Source organism: Palaemon carinicauda, chromosome 20 (assembly GCF_036898095.1).
Source record: "Palaemon carinicauda isolate YSFRI2023 chromosome 20, ASM3689809v2, whole genome shotgun sequence".
NCBI classification, from domain to species: Eukaryota; Metazoa; Arthropoda; class Malacostraca; order Decapoda; family Palaemonidae; genus Palaemon; species Palaemon carinicauda.
Genome location: NC_090744.1, coordinates 26,409,178 through 26,424,012, shown reverse-complemented (window position 1 = coordinate 26,424,012; position 14,835 = coordinate 26,409,178). Strand labels below are relative to the sequence as shown.

Below are 14,835 nucleotides of genomic sequence, written 5' to 3'. Positions count from 1 at the left end.
CAAAGTTATGAGAAACTAGAAATTGATGTGTGTGTGTGTGTGTGTGTGTGTGTGTGTAGATCGTTGTGTGTGTGTGTGTGCGCGCGCGTGTGCGTGTGTGTAGATCGTTGTGTGTGCGCGTGTGTGTAGATCGTTGTGTGTGTGTGCGTGTGTGTGTGTGTGTGTGTGTAGATCGTTGTGTGTGAGTGTGTGTGAGTGTGTAGATCGTTGTGTGTGTAGATCGTTGTGTGTGTGTGTGTGTGTGTAGATCGCTTAATAAAGTAAGATATGAATAGAAGTGTGGTTGATTCTGGTCCATAAGTACTGACAAAAACACCACGATACCGTGAGTACGAATTGTAACAATAACTTTACAGCCAAGTTATATAAAAATAGAACTCTCATCGTAAGCTGGTCAATAAGAATAAAATAAGGTATAATATTATACTTTAAAAAAAAAATAAAAAAAAAATAAAAAAAAAATAAAAAGGTGCCCTATTCTTGGTAACATTTATTTTGGCAATTTTCAAAACTTTAAGCTTTAGGAGCTCTTGCCAATCAAGTGACCAACTTTCCCCTCCCTTTCAAAACATAAAATCCAAACTCAATTATCAGCAGAGGTCAAGTCGAGAAGTCTATTTCCTACAAAAGTATTAAAAAAAAATAAGTCAAAGAATTTAATTTTTCGCTACTATTACCCAGTAAATAATGCAGCAAGGCATTTTAAGCATAAAGCGCCGTTTTACTAATTACGGTTATCCATGGTTACATTTTAACTAAAGGCTGTCTGTCTGTCTGTATAGATTGCCCTACCTTGTGTAAGACTAAAGGCAGTAATTGAATGCCCGAGTAACGACCGAACGAGTTGTAATGCCACTTAAGTAATTTTACTCCATGAAAAAACAGCTACAGTAGTGCTCTATTCAGACCGTTACCGAATAAAGGAAAATGGGAAACAGGTGGACAAACAGTTCAGCTGAACAAGTACAAGAATATTAATCTGAAAATCTACAACTCAAACAGTATAAAAATTGAATTGTATAGTCTATTTCACATTTGTTGAATGATTAAAATTTTAATTCTACAACTAAGTTCGCAGACACGAAACTTCCACGAGCCTATTTCATTCAACTTTCTAAAGCAGCTTGCAATTGTCTTCGTCGAGCTCCGAATCCTCCCTTTATTTTTAGTGTATTCCCACTACATTATATTCTATATTAAAAACCAAAAAAAAAACTATTAAATCATTTTAACCGGGACTTTATCTTCTATACGAAGCGCCAGGAAATAACCAATAATTTTCTAGAATTAAAGAATGAAATTATTGTCTCGTGGAAGATTAAAGAGTTAATGTAAACAATGATGTTACCAGGACTATAAAAAAGCAATGAAAAATTGACTACGCATTTGCCCGATGCCAGTATCAAAAGTTGTAGAGATATTTGAAAATTAGGAAATCTAGTATTACAGAGTAGGTTTCTTAAATTTGAGAAAACTCTTAATCACATCCATTATATAAAAAGGTCTTTTTATCAAAGATAATCTTGAGAGGGTAATCAAATCAGCATACACACAATCATATTCTACATGGAGCCTGCAGGATGTTCTGTAATAAATGATCTCTTATATGTAATGGATGAAGACAGTGATATCCCGATTTTATTTATATCTAAATGTTTAAAAATTTTGCACGAACTAAACGAAATTATTTACTCTCCTTTTGGTATTGAGTATATGAAAGATTACTCAAACAACAAAGTATTTTGAGCAAACAGGAAATTCCTATTGATTTCATGAACCAAATCCAATCCTATTTTGTAATTATACTATTGATCTATCAAAAGTACTACAGAGGCATGGAGTAAAGTTCAAGCTATATACGAACGATAAACAATTTTACTTATACATACATGACATTGACGATACAACCGAGAAATTAGACTACGTTCTAGTTGGCTTTAGGAATTGGGATACATTCTGAAAACTTAAAAAGAAAGTAATATAAAAACTAAATCTAAGGTGGTGGGTAAGAAATATTGGTTTATAAATATTTAGAGGCAATCATATGAATATTACTAATAAATTGGTCCCAATAGCCAGTAAAGTTCGTAACCCAAGGACACTTGAATGATTTAGGAAGAATTACTGTATAATCATAGTAATAAACATTCCTTTAATAAAAAATATATAAACGAATGTTCAATTGAGCAACTCGTGATCAACCTTTTCCTGGAATCTACGATTTCAACTATGTTACAATGTAAATATAGTAGAATTCAAGAATTTGCAAAATATAAACAGACTAACAAGATTGAAAAGGGGTGTTACATACCGAGATATGATTACCCCTTTACTAAATTGAACTAAACTGACTGCCTTTTAAAATTATTTCTTAGGATCTGTACATCGACTATTCAAATAATCAGATCTGGATGTCCTTAGTAGTTGAAGGACTTTATGAATTAGGGCTATAGTATCCTGCACTGCGCTTATTGGAAAATTCAGCTCTGTTTCAAGGGGAACTACTCGCTGTTAAACTATGAAGTAAAAGAGAGGTTAACCAGCTAAGTGGAGGAAATGAAGAGGGAATCGAGATGATATGAAGAGGGAATAGAGATTATATAGAAGGATATAGAGTAATTGCAGCTCGTTAGAAATGCTGCAAAGACTCAAAGTGGTCCACGCGAGGTGCACTGATGATACTAGCCCGTTGCATGACCATAGCTGTCGAGAGATTTGCTACAGTTTATCGAGCTGACAAGAGCTCTTCCATAAGAGGTTGGTTACGGACAGTTTTTAAACTACAGCGAAGATGCACCTCACCTCTGGGTTCTGGGCTATTACGTACGCAGCTACAAGATCCTACTACAAGCTTACAATTGACTTTAGATAAACTTATATGAAGTTTTACGAGAAGACGACTTTTTAGAGTGATAGTTGTAATGGTTCAACCCATAGCAGCAAAATAAACCATATGTTTCTCAACATTCTTAAAGAATATACAATAGAAATTAATACCGTGGGAACTGTGGAGTGCCAAGGTTTTTTAAGAGCATTTTTTTTTTTTTACACGAGGAGTAGCGAAAAAGCTCTCTTCAAAGTAGAGTACTGTATATAAAGTTTTAATCATCTTTAAACTGCAATACTGTACAAGGCCCTTAACGCCTCTCCCGAGTGTGCGCTTTAGGAATTTGACCCGAATCCTCTTCCTTTCTGAACCAAGAACAGATAGTAAATTTGGTGAAAGGGCTTTAAGCTACTGTGCGCCTAGACATTATAATAAACTGCCAACTGAAACGAAGGACCTAAAGGGAGAAATTGAATTTAAGAAGAAACTAAAGACATAACTTTTCACAAGATCATATGATTTGGAAGATGCTACAATCAAAGAATTGTATAAGTTATAATGAAAATGTTTCGTTAGATGATTGATATGGACCCGCCCGAAAAGTAGTTCACTCGACTTCAGTGGAGGGTTGGATTTAAACCCAAAAAAAGTAAACAAGTAAGAAGAACCTCCGTAGAAAACCATGGCATTGCTACTTACATTGTTGCTGCTAGAAGCAGAACCACTAACAACTCTTTTTCGAAGTTACTCCGAATAAATTACGTGGATCGTTTACCAGGCGTTAACTGTAAGATAACCAACGGTACTTGGATAAAGAGATATTGAATTTCCAGAAAATATTTGCTAAATACCTTGCAATAGAATCTGCCGTTAGTGACTGATTTAAAACGATGAGCTTCAGAAGAAATCAGAGGCAAGAGAAACTAACGCCAGTCACACCACATAAGGAGAGAGAGAGAGAGAGAGAGAGAGAGAGAGAGAGAGAGAGAGAGAGAGAGAGAGAGAGAGAGAGAGAAATCTGGGTTACGACATTATGCTCGATAGTAATAGCATTACCCTAACTAATAAGCTTATCTTATATTCTAAGTATCGTTATTAAGTTTAGAAGAAAATATTGAAAAATATATCTAAGATTTTTACAAATTTACCCTTTAATTTCACAAATCAATATAAGGACGCAGTTGAGAGACAATCATTCGCTTGTTCCCTTTTGTCTAGTTACGAATTACTGTAGTTCAAGACCAGCATGACATCAAGGCGCCTTTTAGAAAATGACCCACGGGTCTCCAAGAGAGGGGGAGGGGCCCCAAAAGAGGGTCAGTTGATAGAAGTATGCAAGTATCATTTAGAATTACCACCAACTCGGCGGGGTAAGTGGGAGGGGGTGCTCTTAAAATATTTCAGCAGTCCGAGACCTTAAATCTTTAGTTACAATAAATTGAAATGTATACATTTTTGTCTGAAACTGTCGTGAAGCCTAACTTAATTTGACTCTGTTTAAATGCTGTTAAAGACATACAATTGTATGATTTAATTCTTTAACCCATACTTCTGTACGGTTGCGAGACGTGGGTCCATACTCAAGAGGCTAAAATCTAAAATCCAAACAGATGAAAAGTTTGTTTTGAGTCTAAATTTATGTCGTAACTAAGAGATTATACAATACTAATATCAGATACAATTGTATGATTTAATTCTTAAACACGTACTTCTGTACGGTTGAGAGACGTGGGTCTCTACTCCCGAAGCTTAAATATAAAATCCAAACAGATGAAAAGTTTGTTTTTAGTCTAATTTATGTCGTAACTTTGAGATTATACAATAATAAACTTAATATCAGAGGAATGGATGTGGAACCTATAATTCGTCAAAGTGTAAAGAGCTAATTGGGATGATTTGGCCATGTGCAGAATGCCAGAACAAAGGGATGTAAAAAGAATAATCTATTAGGTTCCGGAAAGCAAGAGACGAAGGGGGAAGACACAGAACTAGGTGGAATGAGAACATCAGGAAATTGGTAGCAAGATGGAACAAATTTCATTAAAACACTAGGAATCTGTCAGGATTGCATGTAGTGGAGAATAGCCAAGAATCTCTCAACAGACATATTAACATAAGTCTAACGGTCGTTAGGCTGAGCATTGCGAAGATCTGCAAGAACAAACTAAATGAAGTCGCTTTTGAGGTTGCACTTCCAATCACAAAAACTGGAAAATTATCTATATTACTTTTAAAACTATTAAATAATATTAGGACAACCACAAGTAATTTAACTGTACGATTTTTTTTAAGGCAGTAAACGAAAAAAAGCGAGCAGTAGCCTAAAGGCACTTTGTGGTATATTTTTATATTAAAAAAATATTCATTACTGCTTTAAAAAAATTTATATGATGTACTTGTAGCTGTTTTGAACGTGAATGATGATAACTTCTGGTGGATAGTCATATTTTGTTGTGTTATGGTGAGTCTACTACAGAGGAGGTCCTCTCATAGTAATGAAACAAGGTCAGAACACTGGAGTGTTTATTTCCAAGACTTCCATACTCATAGAAAACGTGACTTTCCATCCCATTTTCAATGGAATTGTTCGTGCAGTGTTCATCATAATACAAGTAATCCCCATTTTTAATTGAAGTTGTGATTTAAAGGTTTTTGCTTTGCCGTATGCTCACAATTAAACATCTCGCTCAAGGCAAACGAACTGTCTCGCTACGCGCCTAACCGCCGTGGGCTAGGATTTCGCCGTTAATTATCAATTATAAAAACTAAAATTTGATTACCTGTTATCATTATCCAGCAATTCATGGTTATGGATTTAAACTAATGTAATAGTAATGATTTACTGAGATACCCTAATTAAAGTCGTTTTGGGAAAACTACGTTAAAGTAAAAAAAAATCCTTTTGGTGTTATTCATGATACTGAAATTTATTCCATAAAATGGTTATAATTAAAAATGCTTAATTACCATCATCACTGGAATTACAGCATTTAATATAAATTGAAGAAATTGTTGTGAATAATAGACTATGCAGGTATTCCTAAATGCTATAATCTACCTTTAATAATGAAAGAAAACGAACAAGTTAACTCTGAGGAACATTTAAAAGAAAACGAAGTTTATTCTAAATGTGAATGGCAGACTGCCATAAAAGAAGGAGGTGGTTTTTACCTATTTCACTAGTATTCCGAGATTAAAATAACTTTGAAATTAGAGTAATAAGGGCATTCCTGATAATCTATTTCATTAATAATAAGTCTTTCCCAGTGCGTCTTTACTCATTCGTGGTTGGGGGTACCAAGGTGACCTAATGTGCCCGTCGTATATTCGAGTAACCCATCTTTAAAGCCGCACGGAAACATGTTTATAGGACTCTATTACAAAATGTTACCAATTAATACAAATTGATGAAAATTGTGTTTACATTCAAGGCTTTACTTCAAAGTAAGACAGAAGGTAAAACTTCGAGACCAAAGTTGCATTTTCTTACGGTTAGAATACTTTGTTAAAAGTTTTTTATTCAGTAAACCTGCATCGGACAGGGACTACCCCCTTCATGCCGAGATGCAAGCCAGATATTAGAAAAAGCTACATGAAAAGGGAAAGATTTATGTTACCATGAGGCACATACAAGAATGCGTACGTGACAGACAGGATACCACTCTATTCCTGCCAAAATATGGAGGTCCTGAAAAGGATTTGAAGCTTCAGACTTCTTAAGATAAAGTCTGCAGAAAATGCGAGTGAAAAATATCGCCAAGAAAAGGAACTTCCTGAAAAAAATGCACGAATTGTTGTAAAAATAAAAATGATTTATTCATTTAGAATAACTAAAGATTTTGATATGGAATTTATGAGTATAGCAGGGATCATGGACTGGTTAATGAGGACGCTATAAACTGTGGTTATGTAAACATTCAATCTGTTTGGAATGAAATTTTAAATTGGGCAATTGTTAAATGGGAGCACTAGTATCAAGATTTAAAAAAAATCCATGCATACCCATTTTGAATCTGCCAATCATGTCGAAAATGTTAGGTTATGTAATTTTATGACACAAAGTTAAGTCATTTGGGAAGATTCGAAGCATTTCATGTTGTCCAGTCAGCAAACAAAATTATTTTCTACGAAAACAGCTTCATGTTCAGTCAGCAAACAGAATTATATTCTACGGAAACAGCTGCATGTTCAATAATCGAAATCTTAGAAAGAAGCAAAAGAAGAAATTTGTCATCACTTTACTTCATATAGTATTGCTTGCTTTTCACCCTCTAGTCCAGAAACTACTATTAATGTTTAAAAATCCAATGGTATTCATGAAACTCTTTAGTATACGAAAGATTACTTGGTTGACAAAAACTATGAATAAACCTACTGTGTATGAATTGAAACTTCCAAATTATTTTTCCTTATGTGAACCATTTAGAAATGCGGTATCCCAGGGAAGTGTACTACGCTTAATTATATGTTGTACCTATTGATCTATCAAGAGTTAAAGCTATTTGGCGGACGATAAACCATTTCACTTTATAAATAACATCAATAAGAGTCTATAACGAGTCTATAACAAATTTGAATTCGCTCTAACTAGCATAAAACTAAATTTATGGTCGTAAGGAAGAAAAATAAACTTTTCTTTAGTGAAACAAAATATCTAGACCAATGTTCCAGAACGGAACGTGATAAACTGTTGCGACTAGAATTTACGATGACAACTAATTAAAATTTAACCAAAGTAAAGTTTGGGAAGTTGCAAAATGTATTAAACAGAGGAGTAAATATGGGGAAAGGGGTGTTGCATACCAAGTTGAGGTTACGTTTGTACCATATAAATTACCGCCGACTAACTTCTGAAACCGAATTAATTATCAGAACTGGGTGTCCCGCACCAAGGTGTAACTAGAGGGAAAATTCTGCAGTTACACCATGAAGTAAATGTTCGAGAGTCAATTCATAAAGGTGGTAGAAAGGAAGTGGGATCAGAGGCGATGTAAAAGGATATACAGCACATGTAGTTAAGGTGCAAAGGAACCCTTCAAAGACCCTTACGTAATGACTACAATGCAACACGCGAATTGCATTGATGGCGCTACTCTCCTAGGGGACCACAGTAGTAGAGATTTACTCAATGGACACGAGTCGTGGTATGACAATGAAACAATATCCAACAGATTTTGTAGATCTGAGAAAAAAGCCCTAGAGAACTCATGTGCCATATGTGGATGAGATCATGGCGAGGGGTAAATGGAGATGGTTTGGGCATGCTCTTCACACTCTCCATGAGTTTAGTTCACCAAACTTTCAACTGGGTTCCACAAGGCACTAGAACAGTTGGAAGACCCAGGCCGATTACTATGAAGCGTGAAGTGGGAGATGAGGAAAGGAGAAGTATCGATTTAAAAACTCAAGAGAGAGATGACTGGCGAAATCTAACCGAGGCCCTTTGCGTCAATAGGCGTAGGAGGAGACGATGATGAATATAATAGCCTATATTATTAACAAGGCTGATCAAGGCTAGTTTTCCAGTTACTGTAATCCGGATGCACGTAGACTGTTTTCCAAGCATTCAAATAGGTAGTTACAAGATTGTACAGAGAGTTCCCACTTAACATAGAAGGAATGGAATTATGAAGCTTTTAAAAAGTTTATGGCAGTTTTCGCAGTGTTATTTATTATGGTTCAATCCATAGTGTCATAAATGCGCCGGACGTTTCTCCAAACATTTGAGAAACTTGCAACAATACAAATAATTCCTATCTGTGATGTGGATAGGGACCGAAAAAATCTTCAAAGAACAGTACACGTTCGAGATTTTATCTATCTAACTGCAATAGGTTAATACAGCAACTTAAATTATGAACAAACTGCTGAAACCCTCTTTTCAGAGATAAATTTGTTTTATGATGATATTTAGATTATATAAAAAAGGCATCTTTTACCCAAACCCGTTTCTTTTTTTATGGAACTGTAAAGATGAACAAGGCAGTTATATTGTCGCGAACTGAAAACGAAGAACCGCCAACTAGTATTCACCAGCCTGTTGAAGCATAGATTTCCTTGAATATATTTTCATATGTCAGCTGTATCTTTATATTTTTGAGCAGAATATTTTATAACTGGCAGTTTTTGGGCAATATAATGAAGTACCAGATTCAATTGATCAAGGCCATTTACTCTGACTCATTTCCTTTACATTTGTGTAGTTATGCGAACACCTGTCCTCGACTTAGCCAAACTTAGTAATGGAGTTGTGTACTACGATATGACAGCTTCATATCCAATATAATTTATTCATTATTTTTTTTCTGCATTTCCTTATTTTTAGAGATTACTGTAATCTCGTTGTCATTTACAGTATGTAGATAATAGCTAAATAGCTAGCTTGAGTTTAATTACAGTATTGCCTACTTAAGAGGATTTTTTTCTATAGATTTAGTAAAGTAACAAAAAAAAAAAACAAATTCTTGGGTAGCACATTCCTAATGTTATGGTAAATGACGCTCCCAAAATCTCCCTACTTTCACTATCAAATATAATTTTGCGGAAGTTCGGGAAACTGCTATAATGCTACTTTAAGTTGATGAATCAATGCATAAAACTCTGAGATAAGAAATTTCTTTCGTTATTATTCAAGTATAGGCGATTCATATACACTTTTGTGAACGCCAGAGAGACTAATAGTCCTTTTTGTGGTATTATATGCAACTGAAAACCAAATCGTGTTCAAGAACGGAATTTTACTTATAAGAAATGTGTCTTTGACCTTAATGAACCTCCACAATTAATTAATTTACAGTATTAAGTTAAACATAAGAAATTTGTTCAGACTTCTTGTATCATGATAAAACTGGGCAGAGAAATATACTAAAGTAAAGAAAGCCAATCTTTGCTATGTACTCTAGAATACGCCAGGACCTCTGCCTTCAGTAAAATCGTAAGTTTTTCCAATTGCTCTTGCATTAACTTATGCCTTTGAAACAAAATACTGAAGAAAGGAAAAATCCTGACATTTCAGTTAACATTAGTTTTTTGAAGCTCACAATCTAGTTTTATATCCTCCAAGGTCTATAATTCCAACGTAATACTCTTAAGAGGAAATATTAAGAGGCAATATTAAGAGGAAATAACTGTTTAGATTTGGGCTCTCTCAGTTGTCCATTACTTTCGATCCGTTCACACCAATCACTTTATACCAATGTCATCACAATCTCCGTAGAGTATCCTACCCATTTTCTTTATCTTCACTACCCTCGCCAATTGAAAAGCTTTCAAGTAGTTACACAAACTGATGCTTTGGTCCATTAAACCTCAAGATGTTATAGAAACTGTCTAACATATCCCACCCGAAGGCTGTGTGCTTTGACACACACACACACACAATATTCTCGCAATTTCCTCTGACAAAGGTTTGCAAGGTGGGATAGTAATTGTAGCTATTCCTTTCACTCTATAGATTGACTTTCCTGCCCCCCCCCCTTTTTTTTTAACCCGTATGCCTTTTGAAATTCTTTGAATCTATGATTGTTAACTGGATCACTTTGTATCCTTGTACCTTCAACCACTTTGGTAGTAGTGTTATCTACTAGTCCAGTTGTTAATGCAGATAAATGCTTGGAGGAATATTCTATCTTTCTCAATTGTAGGAAATGGAAGTTTCATCTATAGTCTTATGAAAACTGCACAGTAGAATTAATTTAGAAAAGACCTCGATTTCCTGCTAGCCTTTATGGTAAATTGTGCCAGACAGATTTGGTGAAATTTGGCTTATTTTGCAATTAAATCAACACGCGCAATTTTTACAAGAATACTCGTTAACGATATGATACTTACATCTACAATTGTCTCAAGTTTGTCTCATCTGGACTATGCCATCATTTCTTGCCTCCATCTGCACGTGTTATGGTGTTTGACGACGAAGAAGCACTTACATGGATAAATATCTGCTATTCTACCCGGTGTTACATAGCTTCAACAATAATGTTTGCGTTGCTATACAAGGTTCTGTTTTCGAAGATCATTTTTTCCATATTGATATTGTCAAAGATATAGCCTTTAATGTTTTTGTAACTTCTGCATCAGTAGGATTATTTAGCAGTCCATCTATAATGTCCCGATATTTTGAGTAAAAAATTTGGCAGCATGCCTAACAACAGCCGCCTTGCGAATACCAGTCCTCTCTCTTCTTGCCATCCTATAAGGCTGAATTGTGCCGATGCTATAAAATTTAGAATACACCTCGTAATTGCCTCTCTTGTTGATTCAGCACCTGAAAAGGAGTGAAAAAATATTTAGAATATATTGTAGGATACATACGTGACTAACATATCACAATATTACTGTCATACCTATATTAGGCTACAAGGCTGTTACTACTACATTGAACAAGGAAAAATGGCTTGTAAAAAAACTTTGTACATGAGGATGTGCCCATTCTTGGACTTTGGAAATTTTTCATTCAGATTTTTACTTCTGGTTAAAATTTTGTAAATTTTTCATTCAGATTTTTACTTCTGGTTAAAATTTTGTAAATTTTTCATTCAGATTTTTACTTCTGGTTAAAATTTTGTAAATTTTTCATTCAGATTTTTACTTCTGGTTAAAATTTTGTAAATTTTTCATTCAGATTTTTACTCCTGGTTAAAATTTTGTAAATTTTTCATTCAGATTTTTACTTCTGGTTAAAATTTTGTAAATTTTTCATTCAGATTTTTACTTCTGGTTAAAATTTTGTAAATTTTTCATTCAGATTTTTACTTCTGGTTAAAATAAATTTTTTTTCAGGACTTCTTCAGTAAGAGGCAAACCTCTTTTGGTACAGAAAAAAATATATATATAAATTAAATATGAAAATCAATGACATGTGGTTTGTATCTAGGATGATGAAATATCAGGGTTGTCTAGCGGCAAAATAATAATGATGAAAACTACCAACAACAACAATGATAGGTGTTCAAAAGGCCTCCTTTCATATCGGAAAATACCAGGAATTCTTTCCTCAGCATTATTTTTGTTTCAAAGGAATACATTAATACAATACGATAAAAGCTATGTTACTAAATGCGATTGAAGATATATTCATCGGGAAATGTTTTTTTTTTTTTTTATTTCTCTAGCCACTTGCATGACAGTAACGATACACGAAGCCTGACCAACATTATTTTGCTTAACAATTAAGTATAACCGAATTATATGTAAAGCATTAAGGTCAAACGACCCCTTCTTATCTGAAATTGCCAGCTTTAAACCATTCAAATGATGAAAGCAAGTTTAAATATGCTTAAACTAGAATAAAATTTCTTTGGGAAAATATATAGATGTTCGTGATCGATGCGCACACGAATACAGAACATAATATATTTTCATGCCAAAAAATAGGAAATCCAAGAAGAAGATATTATAACAGTGGATGCGTTGCTAATCCCTCCCTAGCAGAGAGCTGGCGATATACATAAATTTGGCTACCAATTAGACAGAACAGTTTAAAAACTAATACTACGGGTTGCCAAAACTGAAAATGTATTACCAAACTGATTTCAAGGTAATATGGGATACAATTAAAACTTGTTTTATGTAATGACTCGCCCAACATGTACTATTATTTAAAGATAAGTTTCCAACCTGTCTGCTAAAGTGAATTTGATTGTGAATGGGGGGGGGGGGAATTCGAGTGTGGCCCCCCTCGCCTTAACTCCCATGACCGTTTAACACAGGAAATAGATTTTCTTAGTTTATCAAAATCTATGGAAAACCATCATCACATTATGTACGCAATACTATAATTAAACTTGAAAGATTCTCTATCTCCCGGTCCATTGTATACAAATGAGTGGACCGACGGAAAATTAAGGGGACAGAAGTACTACTGTGGGTTTCACAGACCGTGCAATAAAGTTGTTGGGCAATAACTCTGTAACTGTAACGAGCGCTCGTATCAGTAAGGATTTTACCCTCAGTGCATTACACCCTGTGTGGAAATTATAGTGTGTTATGAATTACTAATTGTGTAGAATTAAAACACTTTTCCTCGTATCAAGAGGCAAAAACTATATTGACAAGAAATGGATATGAATACACGAGTATATAGTAGCTCAGCTTTCCCTTCCCTTTGAAATTTCTCTCTCTCTCTCTCTCTCTCTCTCTCTCTCTCTCTCTCTCTCTCTCTCTCTCTCTCTCTCTCTCTCTCTCTCTCTCTCTCTCTCTCTCTCATACGGTAAATAGTTATTGGAGTAAGAGATATGTATGTATGACGTAGTAGAACTTTAGGCACTAAGATTGATGGTTAGTGACTGTAATACTTGTTTGGTTACCTTCTTCGCAATCGTCATTGGGGCATCAGCCATGTACATGTACTTGTATTACGAAGGTAAAGATGGCTACATCCAAGGCCAATATTCTATATTGGCCTTGGCTACATCTGAACGCAAAGGTCGTCATGGTCGGGGAAACAAGTTCATCATGGAACTTTACAAAAAAAAAAAAAAAATAAATAAAAAAAAAAAAAAAAAAAAACCGTGAAAGCCGCCAAGAGCCTCCAAATTCGTTTTCATAAGTAGTTACTCAATGTATCAAAAAAATTGAGCCATTCACAGTATCACTACTAGAGAGAGAGAGAGAGAGAGAGAGAGAGAGAGAGAGAGAGAGAGAGAGAGAGAGAGGAAAGGCGAGGGAAGAAAACAGAAGGGAGAAGGAAGGGGTATAGGCAAGGCCGTCTTGAGACGGCCTTGGTCGAGGTGGGAGGAATGCGGTAGCTCTTTTTTTTTTTTTTTTTTTTTTTTTTTTTTTTTTTTTTTTTTTTTTTTTTTTTTTTTTTAAATCGAGCTCTTTCCTTTTGGTATAGAGACAGGTGTCTTTAGTCTTTGTAATTAGTGATTCATGATTGATAAATTTCCACAATAGGTGTAATACACTATAGCAAAATCTCGTACAGATACGCGTGTTCGTTACAGAATTATTGCCCCACCCCCCCCCCCCAAATTGCTTGCACTTTTTGTGAAACCCACAGTAGTCTTCAGGCAAGTGTATTTAGTTATCTGATATACGCTTAAATATTTAGCAACCCATAGCTACAAGTTTACGGCCATCCAGTTGTGTCAGCTATGGAAAACACGATAAAGCATCAACAATGAATTTGCATTATGGCTGGTTGCTGCATATGATGCAGAAAAGATGATTGGCTTATTTCTCTGGAAAAAAAGTAAATGGAAATCCCGTACAAGACCTCATAGAGGAAGGAATACCTGGAACCTTCTGTTCTGCCGGGTCATCGTTCCCAGAAGAGAGTGGTTCGTTTGTTCCAGATTTCCCTGGGACTTGCCCAGGATGGGGCTCTTAGGCTAGTCATGGGTGCGCTGGGAACGATGACCTGGAAGAAAATAGACAATACTAGAAATGTAATTAACTTAGATGAAATTAGATTCATCACAAGGATTAATTACAGCAAGAAGTGGGTATACCGTACTCAGCATATATACATGGAGATGGGGAACGCTTTGTAGTTTTTGCCGCTTGCTCAAAGGAAGGATTTGTTGAAAATTATTGGTTTGTCCGCAAAAGAAAATCCATACTAGTAGAGAATACCATGGGAAGAGGAAAGGACTATTGTTTCCTCTAGTCTAAGGGCTGGCATATCAAAGATATAGGTCCTGGTAATAGACAGAGTCGCACCATATGCTGACAGAGAATAGTCACTGCCCTACATCTACCAATAAATCAAAGACCTAAAAAAATGACTAAGACATATTTTATCTACCATAAGTCACACCACATAATTGTTGGCGATTTGCAAGCAAACCTGGCCAGAACGGCAGAGCCACCAACTAGATGATTAAACCATTAAAGGTTTAAAGGCCGCTCATGAATGGCAGAGGCAAGGGACAGTGACGTTGCTCTATTAAGCATGACAATGCACTAGAGACTGACCATATTACATATGATCAGCGCCCAAGACCCCTCTCCACCCAAGCTAGGACCAAGGAGGGCCAGGCATTGGCTGCTGATGACTCAGCAGA

At 35.3% G+C, this 14,835-nt stretch overlaps 1 protein-coding gene across 4 annotated transcripts in view; it reads right to left on the bottom strand.

Moving 5' to 3' along the window:
• LOC137660225 (beta-1,3-galactosyltransferase 5-like) overlaps window positions 1–14,835 on the bottom strand; it is a 91,799-nt gene that overhangs the window by 25,648 nt on the left and 51,316 nt on the right. For 3 of the 4 annotated variants that reach the window (XM_068394948.1, XM_068394949.1, XM_068394945.1), the window contains exon 1: window positions 10,658–10,777. The exons of the other annotated variant lie outside the window; for it this stretch is intronic. The gene's annotated coding sequence lies outside the window, so the exon portion shown is untranslated. Of the gene's footprint in view, window positions 1–10,657; window positions 10,778–14,835 lie in introns of those variants that run through there. 4 annotated transcript variants of the gene reach the window in all.